The 19,461-nt window shown below is 33.5% G+C and overlaps 1 long non-coding RNA gene across 1 annotated transcript in view; it reads left to right on the forward strand.

Annotated features, from left to right (window-relative positions):
• The first annotated feature begins 4,654 nt into the window (after positions 1–4,654).
• LOC136031571 (uncharacterized) overlaps positions 4,655–19,461 on the forward strand; it is a 130,462-nt gene continuing 115,655 nt past the window's right edge. Inside the window, exon 1 of the long non-coding RNA XR_010618529.1 lies at positions 4,655–4,790. This is a non-coding gene — a long non-coding RNA (uncharacterized LOC136031571). The remainder of the gene's footprint in view (positions 4,791–19,461) is intronic.

The following is a 19,461-nucleotide window of genomic DNA, read 5'->3' on the forward strand; positions in this document are numbered from 1 at the left end:
TTTCATTTCGTTTTAAGTTTTAATGTCGCTCCTTACTTTCATTTCAAAAAACTTTTTTTCTATTATTTAATCATGCACCAGAAGTAATGTACATGGGAAGTAAGGACCCTCAGAAACTGATACCTAAAAACTTTTTTTATGCCGATTTGAACCTTATATCCTAAAGTTTTGGCCAAAGGGATCCCGATTGATAAAAGAAAAAAAAAAATAGAAAAAAATATTGGTTTGTTTGAAAATAGGGCCTTACTGAGGAACAAAAACGATAAGATTACCCTCCCCCTTCTATAGTTCGGAAAATACATCCTCCCTCCCCTTCCCTTACATTTTGGCAAATCGAATACACAGCTTTAAGTATTCTCTGTCTCTAAGTATGACAATAAAAACTTGTTTAATAAATAACTAATTAAAGTGCAATATATTGAAGAAAAAATCAATGTAAAACTCCCCAATGGTGAATCTTGCTTTGAGATATCTCCTGTGTTTGTTTGCATACTAGATATTATTGGTGGTACTTGTATGATATACACCCTACCAAATTTTCTTCTAATATGGTTCTCTGATGCTCAATCCTAATGATATACCAAATTAAGATAACAATATAACACTTTAAAAAAAGTTTGGGCTATGTATTTGCACATTAGAGGGGGTGGGAGTAAATTACAGTGGATCTGCATGCCTAATGTGTTAGGTACAATTAGTCTGCATATTATGTAGTCAGAATTTTTTTTTTAACTTTACACTGTTCTAATAATTTACCCCATCGCCTCCTAATGTGCTAATATATAGCCAAAATTATATATTTTCCGTCTATTTTGTCACTTCTCTTTTTCTTGTCTTACGCTAAGCTGAAAGAAACTAGTGACGAAAAAAAAGGTCCTATAATTCGTCACTGAATGAACAACTTTAGCGGTAGGGCGTTTACCATACAAGTACCTTATTGGTTTCTGGGCAGCTCACCTTATTAAGAAAAAGTTTGGCTTGAAAGACCTCAATGGTCAACATTTTTCATCAGGAATGAACAGTCACTATTCACGGTCTTCTCATAATTGTCTGCACTAAATTATTTTCTCATGTTTAAAGTCCTTACTGTCCTTACTGTAAAAGTCCTTACTGTAAGGACTCAAAGTTCTTACTTCATCTCTAGTCTACACATTATGCTTACTGTCTATATTCCCCGCGATTAAAAAAGGTTCAAAAATGCGTCAATGAATGAACAACTTGGACGGTAGGGTGTTTATCAGACAAATACCTTATTGGTTTCTGGGCAGCTCGCCTTGTTAAGAAAAAGGTTGGGTTGAAAGACCTCGATGGTAAACATTTTTCATCAGGAATGAACAGCCACTATTTACGGTCTTCTCACAATTGTCTGCACTAAATCATTTTCTCATGTTTAAAGTCCTTGCTGTCATTACTGTAAAAGTCCTTACAGTAAGGACTTAAAGTCCTTACTTCGTCCTTACTGTACACATTATGCGTACTTTGAATATTCCCCACGATTAAAAAAGGTTCAATAATGCGTCAATGAATGAACAACATGGGCGGTAGGGCGTTTATCAGACAAGTACCTTATTGGTCTCTGGGCAGTTCACCTTGTTAAGAAAAAAGTTGGTTTGAAAGACCTCGATGGTCTTCATATTTCATCAGGAATGAACAGTCACTATTTACCGTCTTCTCACAATTGTCTGCGCTAAATTATTTTCTCATGTTTAAAATACAAATTGTAGTTCGCCCTTGCTGTACACATTATGTTTACTGTGCATATTCCCAACAATTAAAGTACTCACAGTTAGAATACATAGATTGAAGTAAAAAATTGTTAGGACGCCTCCTGCATTTGGCAGATTTAGCCCCTCTAGCTATTATATGTTTCTAAAAATAAGAAACGTAAATCTGGAAAGCAGTAATTTTATGTAACATTTAGGATAATAACATGTCAAATGATAAATATGTTATTATAATGTTGAGGCCGATTTTGCTAAGGTTTATCGTAGACTGTTTTAATCCTTGAACAGAATTTCTGGAAAAACTTTAAAGATGGAAAAGATTGTACCAAGAAATGAATATACTTTCTAAAATTTATCTATGATTTTGCAATCTTCCTATGTAACCAAAAATAAGAACTAAAATTAGCTAACTCTATGTCAGCTGTACTACAAATGAAAACCTGAATATCCTTATGTTCATTTACCAATTATCATAAGGTATTTAATACTGATTGTATACAATAACATATGGAAAATGATATATATATATATATACACACATATATATATATATATATATATATATATATATATATATATATATATATATATATATATATATATATATATATATATATATATATATATATATATATATATATATATATATATATATATATATATATATATATATATATATATATATATATATATATATATATATATGAATGTAAATTATAATAATAATGATAAAATATTTCCGTGGTAACAGAGTGGATTAACGCTCTATTTAGCAATACGGGACCTGGGGATCGATCCCCATTTCCTCGAAGTTAGGTGACATGCTTGCTACCTGTCCCGATTAAGAAGACTCAGAAACTGAATTGTCGATTAGATATCATATGTGCCATCAATGGCTCTGGGGGGGGATCTTTATCCTTATCCTTATCAATAGTATAATATAATAATAATATAATAACTTGTGTGAAAGTGTAATAACAATGATATAGTAAATATGTAAATACGTACGGCAGATATATAGATAAGAATGAATTAGTAAGTATAAGTAATGATAAATTCCCAAGATTCAATGATGGAAATTCAACTTTAAAAAAAATGTTTGGATATTAAATGACTACGCTTTATATACTTCAAAGTTATCTGTCTTCATTGAAAGTTATATCCGTTTTTATATTTTCATTTCGCCTTAATTTTATGCTTTCATCCCAAGATCCCAAACTCGGGACTGAAATCCCATTTTAGGTAAAATTCCCAGTACTGACAGCCCTGTCTGTCAGCAAGTAGTTTTTATGAAAAAAAACTTATTACGTTTTCTTTAGTCTATTCATTCTCACATCTTACTATTGAATGTTAACTTGTGATTTTATTAAACCTAATTTATCGATTGAGTCGAGCACTAATGCGTTTTAAACGCGTACCATGTGCGACACTGGAAGTCCCGTAAAATTTTTGATGTCTCTATTTGTCCTAAACTAAGTATTTTTGGCTTCAAAATCTAAAGTTATTATTGTATCTGGTATTTTTGAAGCCACCTTAGTCGAGTGGATAGCACACCGGACTTACAATTCTATAGCTTTCAGTATGCATATACAAACCCTCGTGTTGTCAAGACCCACGTCCTGACTTTGGGTGAGGGTTAGTGATGTGACTATGCCAGCTCAGCCACCTGGGGTTTGGGAGTGATGGATCTTTTAGTACAAAACCTCAATCTTGTCGGAGTCGCCCCACCACAAATGTACAAAAAAAACTCCTTCAATATCTCATGATTTGTTGCATGTCGTGGCTTTTTTCATGCTTTATTTGAATTTAAGGGTCATACAAAATATTTTAAATCTTATGCATTTTTTATCAGTTCTGGAGCTCGTTTTAACCCCTTATTGGCAAAGTGGGTTGATCCTCTTTGGCAATATGGGGCCTGATGTTTGACTCCAGCTGCTACATAGCCTATAATTAGACAAAGATTTTGAGTTAACATCTCCAAATTGCCAGATCAGAGAGAGATTTTGTTTTTCAACTACGCTCTATTTTTTCAAAAGTATTGTAGGAATGATACACATAGGTTTGAGATTTATAAAAGGCAAGGCCATTAAATAGTTTTTTACAGGATGTGAGAGGGGACTTGAGAATGCAGACAAGCAAGAACACGGTAATGACTGCTGTCTTCGTTAGTCATTCAAGCAGAAAGGATCAAGTGAATGGTAGTGTATCATAATCAACACAATAGCACTAACTTATTAAAGAGGAACATTATTTCCAAGACAGTTGTATAAAATATGAATTATACATTCACATTCTTTAAATATTTTGAATCTCACGGATTTTATGTCATTTTGTATCTGAACAAGATTTAGTTTTATTCAAAAATATGCTTTTTTGGCTATCAAGACGAGTTTATAGAAACTACGTAGGTATGGGTAGGTGAGCCATTAATCATCTCTACCACCTTGTGGTAGCCTGCTATTCTTAGTCGAAAGAAAAAGAAAAACAGACAAATCAATACAACCCAACCCAGAAATTAATTTCCTTGCTTTTCAACATAGGCGGCTCAGAACCTTCGATCTTTAGTTTTAACTATGTTGATTCCAGTGGTGTCGTTTAGATACGCCACCATTTTTAACCAAACTCTTTTTCAATATATTCGAAATTGTTTTTAGAACTAACTATTATTTTTAACTTTTCACACTTGATAGTTTTTGTCTTGTTTTTTGTTTTTTTTGGTCATTATGAGTGCTAAATTGTAGCTATTGTTGCAACCATGATCTGACATAATCCATCCTAAATTAAACGACAAAAGGCTTGAAATCAACATCTGACAATACTAAAATAGAGCCAACTAGGATATCCTTTTCTTTTTTTTTGTTCTTCGTATGTTGTATATTAGATCCTGTATAACTTTTTTCTCTGATCTTTATGGCTTGTTTTCCAGGCTTCAAAAACTACTCCAGATGTGCTTGATAGGACGTTCTTTGATCAACATATTGGCAGGGCCCGAAGTAAAGGACGAGCTGTATATCCTGGAGAAAATCATACAAGAGGTGTTATAGATGGCACTGCATCAAACACAAGGTAGATATTTCATTTTTTTTTCTTGTACATTATGTTTGCATTTAGGTTTTTACGTCCACTTTTGAAATTTTCATCACAGTTTTATTGTCTCCATGATCCCCATTTTTATTCATGGAACCTATGTTCTTAAAATAATTTTAAAATGAAAGAAGTAATTTTAGAATTTGAAGTTTAAAAAAAATTGCTATGAAAAATTTGCAGAAAATAAACCCCTAAAAACATATGATATTCCATCAGCTAAGGGTGGATTTATTTATTTATTTGAAAACCCGTCACACAAAAGAAAGAAGACGGAGCAGTAAAAGAAAAAAAATAATAAAAGAATAAAGACAACATTAAATGCTTTGCAAAATACAAGGCAAACAGACAATACGAAAAAAAAAACAGAATTAAAAAACAAAAACAAAAAAAGAAGCAAAAAAAACAAAAATACGGTGGCATGCTATATATGCTGCGGAATAATAACATTTAAACAATCTTACAAGAAATATATTAATGAAAAATATTGAAAAACAATTCACAATTAAACACAATACGGAGTAAAGGAAAAAGAAAAACACAATCATCTCTGCCGAAGAATGTGGGATCAATAATTTAAATTTTCTATTTTTTTTCTATTATAGCTTTTCTTTGAAGATGAAGCTGTCTTAAGCAATAAACTGATTTTAATTATTGAATTTTTGCGAATGAGAATTGTTTTAAGATCTACCAAATAAACCTGCCTTAAACACATCGTAATTTTGAAACAATCAAAAGAAAATCTTGGAATATCGCCGTCTTTAAGTATGGAAACATCATGTCCTTTGTGCTCTAAGCAAAATTTGTGGGTGCCAGTGGCCTAGTTGAAAGGCTTAGGCCTAGACAGTGCTTTTGAGCTAATATACGGCAGTATTTATTCAAATTGGATGGATATTATGCCACTTTTGAGTGAAATGGACCAAGTTTGCTGTTATTAACATACCCAGTAAATAAATAGAAAATGTTTTTATGAACATATTCCATAGACTTGGTTCAGAAAGGAACACCTGAATTTATTCTGAAGGGTTGACACTAGGGGATCTGGAGGAAGATAATGAGGGATCGTAGGGAAATCTTTTTTCCCTGGATCTGCCGCTGTTGACCTGCAGATCTACCCCTGTAGACCAATAACAACAAGGGGGACTGTGGAGTTTATCCGTGATTAAATAAAAAAAAAAATAGACTGAAAGTAAGGACCAGCTTTAAAACTCAAAACGAAGAGAAATTTTTCCATATATGAGGGGACTAGCCCCTCCTTAATCCTTCGCTCTTCACGGTTAACACAAGCTTTACATTCCAATTAAACTGCACCTGTGTTTCAGGAGTCATTGTTAAAGAATTGGGCCAAATTCAAACTTTATCGTAAATAGCAAGGTGTTGAGGGATAGACAGCCTTCTCATATATGGAATAATTTCTGTTTTTTTGAATTTTTAATGTTGCTCTTTACTTTCAGTTGAATTTTTTACTCTTTAAATTCTGATTGTTTTTCAAATAAAGTCGTTAAAAATGCCCCCTCCATCCATGAAAATTCTCCCAGAAAATTTCGTACGGATAATTCCACGTAATAGGTTCTCTGTAATCTACATTTATTTGATAAAAGGACTTTTTTCTGTTAATTTCTGATCATTTTTCAAATCAAGCCGGAAATTTTTCCTCCCATGGCAAATTTCTCTGGGAAGTTTCCCCCCCCCCCATTAGAATCTTTTTTCTGCGGAAAATTCCCCGATGTATAATTTCTCCAATGGAAAATCCCCCCTTGGAGAATTTCTTCAGCGGGAAATCCCCGAGAAAATTTCTCAGGACAGTTTATCTCCCCCCCCCCCCCCGAAAAAAAAATCGAGTCGCCAAAGACAAAGCTAGACAAGTGAAATAATCTTATAAAGGAATTCTGCTTATCCCCCCCCTGAAACTGATTTTATTCGTGTAAAATTCACCTGGACATGTCTACATACATCCCAATAACAATTATTATATATAAACAATGGGCAACTTATTTCTCAGGCCCTTAGCTTTTGATAGATAACATTAAACTTAATGAATTTTATATATTTGGCATCAAATAGTTCGTGGTAACGAACTGTAGTAGGAAGCGACCCGGCTCAATAGTAACCGAAACCCTAAAAAATGGAATTTTGATACTAATAGTTACTTCAAAAGAATTGCATTTTAATGCTGATTTTAAATATATAAGTTTCATCAAGATCAGTTATACCCATTAAAAGTTACGAGCCTGAGAAAATTCGCCTCATTTTAGAAAATACGGGCAAACACACAAAAACCGACCCGAAAAGTCAAACAATCTAAACGAAAATCACACCATCAGATTCAGCGTATCAGAGAACCTGAATGTAAAAGTTTCAAGTTCCTATCTACAAAAATGTGGAATTTCACATTTTTTGCCAGAAGACAGATCCCGGAATAGGTTTTATTTGTTTTTTTTGTTTGTTTTTTTTCCAAGGGTGATTGTACCGACTGAGTGGTCCTAGAATGTCGGTAGAGGGTTTACTCTAACTGAAATTGAAAGTTCTAGTGCCCTTTTTGAGTGACCAAAAAATTGGAGGGCACCCATTCCCCCTCCCACGCTCATTTTTTCCCAAAAGTCACCGTATCAAAATTCTGGGATAGCCATTTTATTCACAATAGTCGAAAAACCTAATAACTATGTCTTTAGGGACGACTTACTCCCCGCAGTCCCCGTGGGAGGGGCTGCAAGTTACGAACTTTGACCTGTGTTTACATATAGTAATGGTTATTGGGAAGTGTACAGACGTTTTCACGCGTTTTTTTGTTTAGGGGGGGGGGTACGTGGGTGGAAATTTCCAAGGTAAAACGTCTTATGGTAGAAGAGAATTTCAATGAAGGGGGCGCAGGATTTTCTAGCCTTATTTGAAAAAACAATGAAAAATTAATATGAAAAGTTTTTTCTACTGAAAGTAAGGAGCAGCATTAAAACTTAAAACGAATAAAAATCATTACGCATATGAGAGGTTTACCTCTTCGTTATACCTCACTCTTGACGCTAAAATATTTTTAGTAATTTCAACTATTTATTCTACGGCCTTTGTGATTCAGAGGTCATTCTTAAGGAACTCCCTCGCTCCTTTTTTCTCAAAATCTTCCGATTAATTACAATTAATTAATATGCAAATTCTGTTTTAATTATTTATATGCGGAGAGCCAAGACCAAAACATGCATTAATTTAAAAACGTCCAGAAATTAAATAAAAAAAACAAGCTTTTTTAAATGAAAGTAAGGAGCAACAAAAAAACTTAAAACGAACAGAAATTACTCTGTATATGAAAGGGGTTTTTCCTCCTCAACACCCTGCTCTTTACGCTAAAGTTTCTTTCTGTTTTAAAAATAGAGTTAAGAGAAAGAGTCAAACTTTGACTCTGTAGTCAAAGTTTGACATTTTTCAAAGTTTGAAAAATGCACGGCTGTAGCTGTAGAAATTGCAACAGCAGTCAAATTTATAAATTACAGATACAAGAAGTCACAGATGTAATTACTCCAAGACATATTCATCAGGAATTTCAGTTGCAGCTAATTACAGTTACAAATATTTTAAGTTGCTAGTAATTCCTATCGTAGTTGCAAGTAGTCGTAGTTGCAGTCAAACCCACCATTAGAAACAGTCAAAAGTAGTTACAGCCACAAAAAGTCGTAGTCAAATTGCAAGTGGAAACAGTCATATTAAGTCAGGGTTAGAAGAAGTCACTATCTGAGGTATTTACAGGTGCATTCGAAAAGAGTTATTGCAACAAGTAGTCACCTTCACAAGTGGTTGCAGTCAAAGAGACAAATAGTAACTATCGTCGTCACAAATTTCTGTAGTTGCAAGTAGCCGCAGTTGCATGGCGTCTCAATTGCAAGCAGCCACAGGCGTAGGTCGTCACAGCTAGATGTAGTTGAAGTCACAAGCAATTGTTATTTGAGGTGCATTCACATTCGCAAGCAGTTATATCCAAAGAAAGTCACAGTCACAAGGAGTCACAGTCACAAGTAGCTGCAGTTGCAATCATTTGCATTGGCATTTAGGACATCAAAAAAGCATTAATCTTGACATTCCAGTCAATATATACAACTAAAATAGTAATTTAAAAATGTAACTAGGTTAATGAAGTACAACATATTCAACTAACCAATAAAGAAATACTATTTACCAGTTATTTTTCAATAAATTTGACTGTAATATGTTTAATAGGAAGAAAGTACTAATAAAAATTGCTGCAAGTGAACTATATTCATGGTTAAAAATTTAGTAGTATCAATTCCTAGATGTCTCAGTAATTTTATGTTTCCCGCATATTATGTTTTCAGTAAAGCACGGAAAACGAAGAAACGATCAGGGTGTGAGGTGGCGACAGTCCAGTTCTTAAATTATCCTTTTTAATTTATTTTTGTTTTGGGTTTCATCAATTTTTTCTATAATAGTTTTTTTGCTAAGTGTTCTTAAAGAGAGCTTAAGAAATTCCTCCACATATATATTTCTCAGTAATCTTGATTAATTATCTTGATTTGTGTTTGTTTTATCCTGGATTTTTTCGTTAATAGCAATTTCTTTTCGTTTTAAGTTTAACTTCAAAGCAATTTTCCGTCTCCCAACGTAAATTGCTGAGTCCATCTATCCAAAATTCAAACATTTTCTTTTCAAATTGTTGGTTTAAAAATGTATTTTATTTCTTTTATAGAATGGTAGACTTTTTTCCCAAAATACTCGCTCTGATCCAAGTCAAACCAGGTTTTCTATCTCTATGACATAAGATTAAAATATTTAATCCATTATCCATCGAAATCCAGCCGTATATCCTATTTCAGTTACATCGGTTAACCTTCCCCTTCTAAGTTGCACTCATTTTGAAATCAGTTTTACTTGTTTTTATTTCAGTTTGTTCTAACCTTTGTTTCTTATAAAAAAAAAAAAAAAAACAAACAAGACTGTACATTTAGTTTTGACAGTTTCTAACGTCTTTGAACTTTTTGTTTGGCTCATAAAATGATTTCACTGTTTATTTTATTGAAAAACATATTTTTCTTTATAAGTCTGATAAAAGAAAACACGAATAGTATTTTCCAACCAAAGTGTCTTTGCTTAACCTTATTGTACGTAAGAAAATATTTTTTATTTCTTATCAGTTATTATTATTTATTTTCTTATCAAGTACTGACTGAGTTTGAGTTATTATAGGTTGTTTTTTTTTCTTAAGACTTAGTGTTCTTTGTTTACAAAGGAAATTTTGAAAATATATCCAAATTTCCTTAAAAGTTTTTTAATTGTTCATAAACAATAAAAATCATAAAAGGTTTTCTGTGACGATGTTAATATTATTAGTTACTTAGAAAACCGTGCAACAAATTTGTCTTGAAGAGTGGCACGATACCTAAGACAAGGAGCAATAAAGTCTTATAATAGTTCAAAGCAACAATTAATAGGAATTATTTTTGAAGCATAAATGAAAACAAAAAGCACCAAAAATTAAAATAAATAACTAGAAGAAATCAGAAATAATCAGAAATAATAATAAACAGGAATTATTTTTGATGCATAAATAAAACTAAAAGGAACAAAACATTAAAATAAATAATGAGATAAAACATATAGATAACAGATACTGATACAAATGAACGGATTAATTTTAAAACGAGTAGAATTGAAAAGGAACTATTTGGTTGAACTCAAAATGACACAAATTAAGACAAACAGTGATGGCATAAGATTTAAGCCCCTTAAACTATTTTAAGATCAGTATTCTATTTGCATCCTAATGATTAAGGTTTGTATTTTGAATATTGTGTTTAACTTTCGTTACAAAGACTTACCAAAAACGAAAATATGCAATCAGAATAAGAAAAATTCACAAATAACGGTAGTACTTTCAGCCCCACCCCCTTCTTCTAAGGCCTTCTTAATATTTTTTTGTTGTTTTGTCTTGTTGGAAAGTGAATTTTAAAGCGTTTTGGAATATAAAGATAACATATATTGCTATACTTAAGAGCAAGAGCTAAGAGCTCATATGGCACTTTGGACGAGGCAAGACGACCTAAGAGCCAAACGATCATGTGGTATGAGCTCTAGCAAAATTATATGAATCAATAGATTGATTTAGAAGGAAAATAAGAGGCTTAATGCCGGTCAGGATTTAAAATAAGAGCTCTGAGTCACGATGTCCTTCTAAATATCTAAATTCATTAAGATCCGATCACCCACTCGTATGTTATAAAGACCTAATTTGTCGTAAATATTCCTCTCCCTTTAGCCCTCCAGATGGTCGAATCTTGGAAAATGACTTTATCAAGTCAATTTGTGCAGCTCCCTGACACGCCCACCAATTTTCATCGTCCTAGCACGTCCAAAAGCACCAAACTCACCAAAACAATGAACCCCTCCCCCCAACTCCCCCAAAGAGAGCGAATCCAGTACGGTTCCGTCAATCACGTATCAAGGAAATTTGCTTATTCTATCCACCAAGCTTCATCCCGATTCCACCACTCCAAGTGTTTTCCAATATTTCCCCCTCCAACTCCCCATAATGTCAAAAGGTCTGGTCGGGATTTCAAATAAGAGCTCTGAAACATGAATATCAAATTTTATTAAGATCCGATCACCTATTCGTAAAATAAAAATACCCCAATTTTTACGTTTTCCAAGAATTCTGGTTTCCCCCTACAACTCCCCCCAATGTGACAGGATCTGGTCAGAATAAAAAATTAGAGCTTTAAAGCCCAAGACCCTTCTAAATATCAAATTTCATCAAGATCTGGTTGCCCTTTTGTAAGTTAAAAATACCTCAGTTTTCAATTAACCCCCCCCCAACTCCACCAAAGAAAGCAGATCCGGTCCGACTATGTCAGTCATGTGTCTTAGACAGGTTCTTATTCTTCCCATCCAGTTTCATCCTGATCTCACCGCTTTAAGTATTTTCTAAGATTTCCGGTTCCTCTCAACTGCCCCCCCCCACCAATTACACTGGATCTGGTTAAAATTTAAAATACGAAATCTGAGTCACGAGGTCCTTCTAAATGTGATATTTTATGAAGATAATTCGTAATTTAAAAATACTTCTTTTTTACTAATTTTTCAGAATTAACTCCCCCCCCCCAAATAGAGCGGATACGTTCTAATTATGTAAATCACGTATCTAAGACTTCTGCTTATTTTTCCCACCAAGTTTTATCCCGATCCCTCCAACCTAAGCATATTCCATGATTTTAGGTTCCCCCACCCCAAACTCCCTCCAATGTCACCAGGTCTGGTCGGGATTTAAAATAAGAGCTCTGAGACATGATATCCTTCTAAATATCAAATTTCATTAAGATCCGATAACCCGTTCGTAAGTTAAAAATACCAAATTTTTTCTAATTTTTCAGAATTAACCTCCCCCTCCCAACTACCCCAAAGAGAGCGTATCCGTTCCGGTTATGTCAATCATGTATCTAGGACTCGTGCTTATTTTTCCCACCAAGTTTCATCCCGATCCCTCCACTCTAAGGGTTTTCCAAATTTTAGGTTTCCCCTCCCAACTTCCATCCCCCCCACTGTCCCCAGATCTGTTCGGGATTTAAAAAAGAGCTTTGAGACACGATATCCTTCTAAATATCAAATTTCTTTGAGATCAGATAACCCTTTCGTAAGTTAAAAATACCTCATTGTTTTCAATTTTCATAATTAACCCCCCCCCTAACTACCCCAAAGAGAGCGGATCCATTCCAGTTATGTCAATCCTGTATCTAGGACTTGTGCTTATTTTTTCCACCAAGTTTCATCCCGATCCCTCCACTCTAAGTGTTTTCCAGGTTTTAGGTTTCCCCCTCCTAACTCCCCCTCCAATGTCACCCGATCCGGTCGGGATTCAAAATAAGATCTCTGAGACACGCTATCCTTCTAAATATCAAATTTCATTGAGATTCAATCACCCGTTTGTAACTTAAAAATACCACATTTTCTCTAATTTTTCAGAATTAACCCCTCCCCCCAACTACCCCAAAGAGAGCGGATCCATTCAAGTTATGTAAATCCTGTATCTAGGACTTGTTTTGATTTTTCCCACCAAGTTTTATCCGGATCCCTCCACTCTAAATGTTTTCCAAGTTTTAGGTTTCCCCTCCCAACTCCCCCCCAATGTCACCAGATCCGGTCGGGATTTAAATTAATAGCTGTGAAACACGATTTTCTTCTAAATGTCAAATTTAATTGAGATCCGATCACGCGTTCGTAAGTTAAAAATACCCAATTTTTTTTATTTTTCAGAATAACCTCCCTTTCCCAACTACCCCAAAGAGAGCGTATCCGTTCCGGTTATGTCAATCATGTATCTAGGACTTGTGCTTATTTTCCCACCAAGTTTCATCCCTCCACTCTAAGTGTTTTCCAAGATTTTAGGTTTCCCTCTCCCAACTCCTCCCCCCCCAATGTCACCAGATCCGGTCGGGATTTAAAATAAGAGCTCTGAGACACGATATCCTTCTAAATATTAAATTTCATTGATATTCGATCTCTCGTTCGTAAGTTAAAAATACGCCATTTTTCTAATTTTTCAGAATTAACCTTCCCCCAACTACCCCAAAGAGAGCGGATCTGTTCTGGTTATGTCAATCATGTATCTAGGACTTTTGCTTATTTTTCCTACCAAGTTTCATCCCGATCCCTCCACTTTAAGTGTTTTTCAAGTTTTAGGATTTCCCCTCCCAACCCCCCCCCCCCCAAATGTCACCAGATCCGGTCGGGATTTAAAATAACAGCTATGAGACATGATATCCTTTCAAACATGAAATTTCATTTAGATCTGATCAATCGTTCGTAAGTTAAAAATACTTCAATTTTTTTATTTTTTCAGAATTATTAGTCACTCCCCCCCAGATGGTCAAATCGGGAAAACGACTCTTTCTAATTTAATCTGGTCCGGTCCCTGATACGCCTGCCAAATTTCATCGTCCTAGCCTACCTGGAAGTGCCTAAAGTAGCAAAACCGGGACCGACAGACCGACAGAATTTGCGATTGCTATATGTCACTTGGTTAATACCAAGTGCCATCAAAAACTAGCCAAAATGAATTATAATGTCAAATTAAAAAAGAACATTAATTATTTAGACAAATAGGGATATCTGGTTAAATTTCCTTGAAATGACACCTAGGTCTGAGTTTTTCTTTCAATGCTCAGGTTTTACTAGTATAGCTCTTATTTGTTTTGTTTTTTCATGCCTTTTTTTCACCTTTTTTATAAGCTGGTTCAAGCTAAGTCCTCCCCTCCCCCCGTCGATAAAGCCTTTTGGTTTTGAAGTCAAGATATTTTGTCTTTGATTGTTGATACAATTTTTTCTACAATTTTTACAATTTTTGAACAGCATACAATTTTTTATAAGATATATGATTTTTATTTTTCTTATTTTTCTTGAAATAATAAAAAGAATAACTGGTCTGAAATTCAGCCTTTGATTTTCTCAAAATTCCAGAAACAAAATTTATGAAATAACCATTTTGAATGAATTCAAATTCCAAATTTATAATTTTGACTGGAAACAAAGCTGAAAAAGCATAAGGAACTTGCGAAATCCCATGCGACAAGGTGCCTATTAACAATAATACGTCTGTGGCTACTAGGAACGCAAAAAGTCCATCGTTGTACCAAATGGTGTTTTATTTAAAAAGTCTGGACACAGAGAAGACCTGAATCACACACGACTCAGGAAAGATTCAATAAGAGACTCCAAGAAATTTATTGTACATAATACGTATATATAGAGGGGATCTCTGCTCCAGAATCAGGTAACCAACATATACATTTTATCACGGATCCTGGGTTGATTACTTTATTGTAATGAAGGTCGGTCATTGTGGCTGTAAAAAGGCAATATAAACGTATCGTGATATTTGAAATAGGAATAATAAATAGATATGTTTAAAATCAAGCTCACAATACATTATTGTGAAGTACAGCTCTATTAATAATGGATTTGTTTTAATTGAAAACAGCTTTTTGCACAAAATTCTTTTCACCATATTCAATTCATTATCAATAGAACTTGTGACTACTGATTTGGAACTTCTCCTAAATTCAGGGGGGCTATAGCCCCATCCAGATCCCCCCTCTCCTAAATGACGCCACTGCATTCAGCAATACTTTTAATAGAATATTTAGTTAGTGAATGCTGTTCATTCAGCCTTACTTTTAACTGAATATTTATTTAATAAATGTTGTTCATTCAGCCATACTTCTAATGGAACATTTAGCTAATCAATGCTATTCATTCAGCCACGCTTTGAATGGAATATTTACTTAATAAAACCTATTCGTTCAGGCGTATATTTAATGGAATGTTTAGTTATTAAACATTGTTTAATCAGTCATATTTCTTATTGAATGTTTCTTTAAAACGTTTCTATAATTTTAACAAAAAAAAAACAAAAAAAAAACAGACATATTCTCTTCTTTTGTCGAGGGGAAATTTCCAGTATATTCTTGAAAGAAAATCGCAGAAAGCCGCCAAACTTTATTCGATTGAAAGCATATATCAAAAGAACTTAAATTTCGAAAACAGTTGACTAATGCTGCAAGAAAATACAAGATATCTTTGACACTCGGGTACATTTGAAGATTTTTGCTATTTTATGATTTTTTTTTTAAGTTGATGTTGATTAGATTAGTTCAGTATTTAATTATACTATTTTATTATATTTTAATGAGATTAGTTGATTTAATTAGATCTCATTAAGTTAATTACACTATTATTTAATTAAACTACCCCCCCCCTTTTAGACTTAAAGCACCAACTACAATTAGGAAATGAAAAAAAAAACATTTTCCCGAAAAAGGTAGATAAAATATATTAGAGGAGAAGAAATTATGTCTGTGAGGAATTAGAAAGGTAGAAAGCTATGGAAACCCGAGTAAGAGGTAAGATGGATAGGCTAAAAATATAAAAAAAAAAGCACAAACTCCAATTCAACGGCTATTGTGTTTCAGCAGTTGTTCTTAAAGAATTTTGACAAAGTCAAACTTTAGCGTAAAAATTTTAGATTTGAGGAAGGGACGGCCCTTTTCATGCACAGATCGATCTGTATTTGTTTTAAGTTTTAATGTTGTTCCTTACTTTCAATTAGAAATTACTTCTTTTTTTTATCTAATTTCTGACCGTTTTTAAAATCATGACGGAAATCCACTCCCCCCCACGGACAGCTTCTAAATATTCCATTAATAGTATTGCTGAACGAAGACCATTTATTAGCTAAATATTCCATTTAAAAAAATGGTTGAATCAACAGCATCTACGTAACTAAATATTCCATTAAAGGTGTGGCTGAATGAACTGCATTCATTAAATACATATTCCGTTAAAAGTGTGACTGAACGAACAGCCTTTACTAAATAAATATTGTATTAAAAGTGTGACTGACTGAACTGCATTTACTAACTAAACATTAAAAGTATTGCTGAGTGAACAGCATTTACTCTAAATATTCCATTAAAAATGTGGCTGAATGAACTGGAATATTAGCTAAATATTCCATTAAAAATATGGCTGAATGAACAGCATTTATTTAACTAAATATTCATTAAAAGTGTGGCTGAATGAACATCATTTACTAACTAAACATTAAAAGTATTGCTGAGTGAACAGCATTTACTTCACTAAATATTCCATTAAAAGTGTGGCTGAGTGAACAGCATTTAACTAAATATTCATTAAAAGTGTGGCTGAATGAACATCATTTAGTAACTAAACATTAAAAGTATTGCTGAGTGAACAGAATTTACTTCACTAAATATTCCATTAAAAGTGTGGCTGAATGAACTGCAATATTAGCTAAATATTCCATTAAAAATATGGCTGAATGAACAGCATTTACCTAACTAAATATTCGTTAAAATTTAGGGGAATGAATATCATTTATTGAGTAAATATTCCGTTAAAAGTGTGGACTATGAACAGCATTTACTAACTGAATATTCCATTAAAAGCGTGGCTGAATGAACAGCATTTATCAAGTAAACATTTCGTTAAAAGTGTGGCTGAATGAACAGCATTTACTTCACTAAATATTCCATTAAAAGTGTGGCTGAATGAACTGCAATATTAGCCAAATATTCCATAAAAAATATGGCTGAATGAACAGCATTTATTTAACTAAATATTCATTAAAAGTGTGGCTGAATGAACATCATTTAGAAACTAAGCATTAAAAGTATTGCTGAGTGAACAGCATTTACTTCACTAAATATTCCATTAAAAGTGTGGCTGAATGAACTGCAATATTAGCTAAATATTCCATTAAAAATATGGCTGAATGAACAGCATTTACCTAAATAAATATTCGTTAAAATGTAGGGGAATGAATATCATTTATTGAGTAAATATTCCGTTAAAAGTGTGGACTATGAACAGCATTTACTAACTGAATATTCCATTAAAAGCGTGGCTGAATGAACAGCATTTATCAAGTAAACATTTCGTAAAAAGTGTGGCTGAATGAACAGCATTTACGAACGGCATCAAAATAGTAACAAAACAATATCACCTTTTCTTTGAGGTGTATCAGATCGTCTTCGTATGATTCAGCGTCAGGATGACCTGTGGGGTAGCCAGCACCGCATATTGTGAAGGCATTGCCAAATGTTTGTCTGATGTGCTGCACCAGATCGGTACCAAACTGAAAACCATTTTTAGGAGGTAATACCTAGATCAACTCCTGCAGACGAAATGAATGCTTGCCTGAAAAATTCTAATTTATGGGCACACATAAAAATATTAAAATTAACTACAAATATGCGTGTCCGATTGCAAAACGATGACTCTGGTCAAACATTTTCAGATCAATTGCTGGCAATTGGAAACGGAAAGCTCCCAGCAGACTCAATTTCGGGACGTATACAACTACCTGCTGATTTCTGTAATTTAGTGACGTCCAAAAATGAATTGATTGAAAAAGTATTTCCGAATATTCTAAAAAATTATTAAAATAATAAATGGCTAAGTGAAAGAGCGATTCTCGCACCCAAAAATATAGACGTCCACGAAATCAACAATATTGTTTTGACCAAGATTCGAGACCAGGCAGTCCTTTACAAGTCAGTCGACACAGTTTTGGAATCAAATGAAGCGGTTAATTATCCATCTGAATTTTTAAATTCCATAGATCTTTCAGGGTTTCCACCGCACGTGCTACAACTAAAAATAGGCGTACCAATAATACTTTTAAGAAATATCAACCCATCAAAGCTTTGCAATGGCACGCGACTTGCCGTAAAAAAAACAATGGAAAAACATCCCAAGTCCAGATTAAAAACATTCTACGTAACAGGATGCATTTTTAATCTTAAGCAAACGTTAGTTTCCCTTGATATTACAGTGTAACAGAGAAATTATTTTGTTTCCATGCCTGGATTTTCGTGGAAAGGGTGTTTTCGAAATTATTTCAATTTAATTTAACCGTTCCTTTAGTAATGGCACAGTCAAAGTTTATCCATATGTAGTTTAGCTTATTCGCTGTGACTGGTTTTTCTTAATTTTTCTTTAATGAAAATAAAATATTTTTAGCGTGTTTCTCTTGTTTCTTTTAAGATAGATATTGGTGTCTTCTAGGGCAAATATTTGACAGCCAAATCAAATAGACAACTGGATGTTTGAGGTTGTAGCATGGCTGGAATGTCAGTTGTAAACTACCAGTGCCGCGGACAATATAGTGTCACCAAGCAAAATAAAAAAGTAGAGACGCTTTTAAAATAAAAACTAGCAGCTGTGTCGCTTATTGTTGTTACAGAGATAAACTGGATAAAGAACAACGTTTTAGTTCAAGCTAGGAATAGCTAGACATCGTAGATTTTTTTTTTCTGTCCTCTTATAGGCCAGCTTGAATTTTCATTCTTATATTTTGCGACAATCTTTATGGGTTTCTATGTGATACCGCAATTACTTCCATTCGACGACTATGTAATTTGAGTCCCTATTTACTGTTAATATGTGTAATTCTCTTGCGTTTTTTTTATTATTATTATTAAGATCACCGTTTTTGTGGTTCGAAATCACAAAGTCATCTGTGGAATTCAAGCAAAATATGGATAAATAAGACAATGCATTAGTATAGTTGACCTTAGACTAAAGAGGATGGGAAGCTTGGATCTTTGGCGATTTAAAATGGAGAGATTGGTACTGAAAACTATAAGCACCATTGCAATGTAGCGTCTAGTGACTCTACTAATAAAACAGAAATTTCCAGTGGAAATTGAATAATTGACGTAATTTAAGCACCATTGCAGTGTAGCGTCTAGTGACTCTACTAATAAAACAGAAATTTCCAGTGGAAATTGAATAATTGACGTAATTTAAGTTAATGATTGGATTAAAGGAGACATTTTTCTATTAGTGATAATTAATCATTTTTTTTCCAAGACATTCGAAATCTAATAGGTACAATATGGGCGTAGATTAGCTTAGGAGAATTTTACCATGATTAAGTAGGGTTGCTGCCTTTCAGGGTTGGGTGGGCCTTATGTTGCTGGTTTTTTTTTTTTTTTTTTTTTTTTTTTTTTTTTTTTTTTTTTTTTTTTTTTTTAAGAAGTTAGTACAATTTGTGGGTTCGTTAACATACCCTCCCATTTTCTCACTGCTATCAATGAATGCAAAAGTGGTATGGCGGAATTGTATAATTAATTAA

This window comes from Artemia franciscana, chromosome 9 (genome assembly GCF_032884065.1).
Source record: "Artemia franciscana chromosome 9, ASM3288406v1, whole genome shotgun sequence".
Classification (NCBI taxonomy): Eukaryota; Metazoa; Arthropoda; class Branchiopoda; order Anostraca; family Artemiidae; genus Artemia; species Artemia franciscana.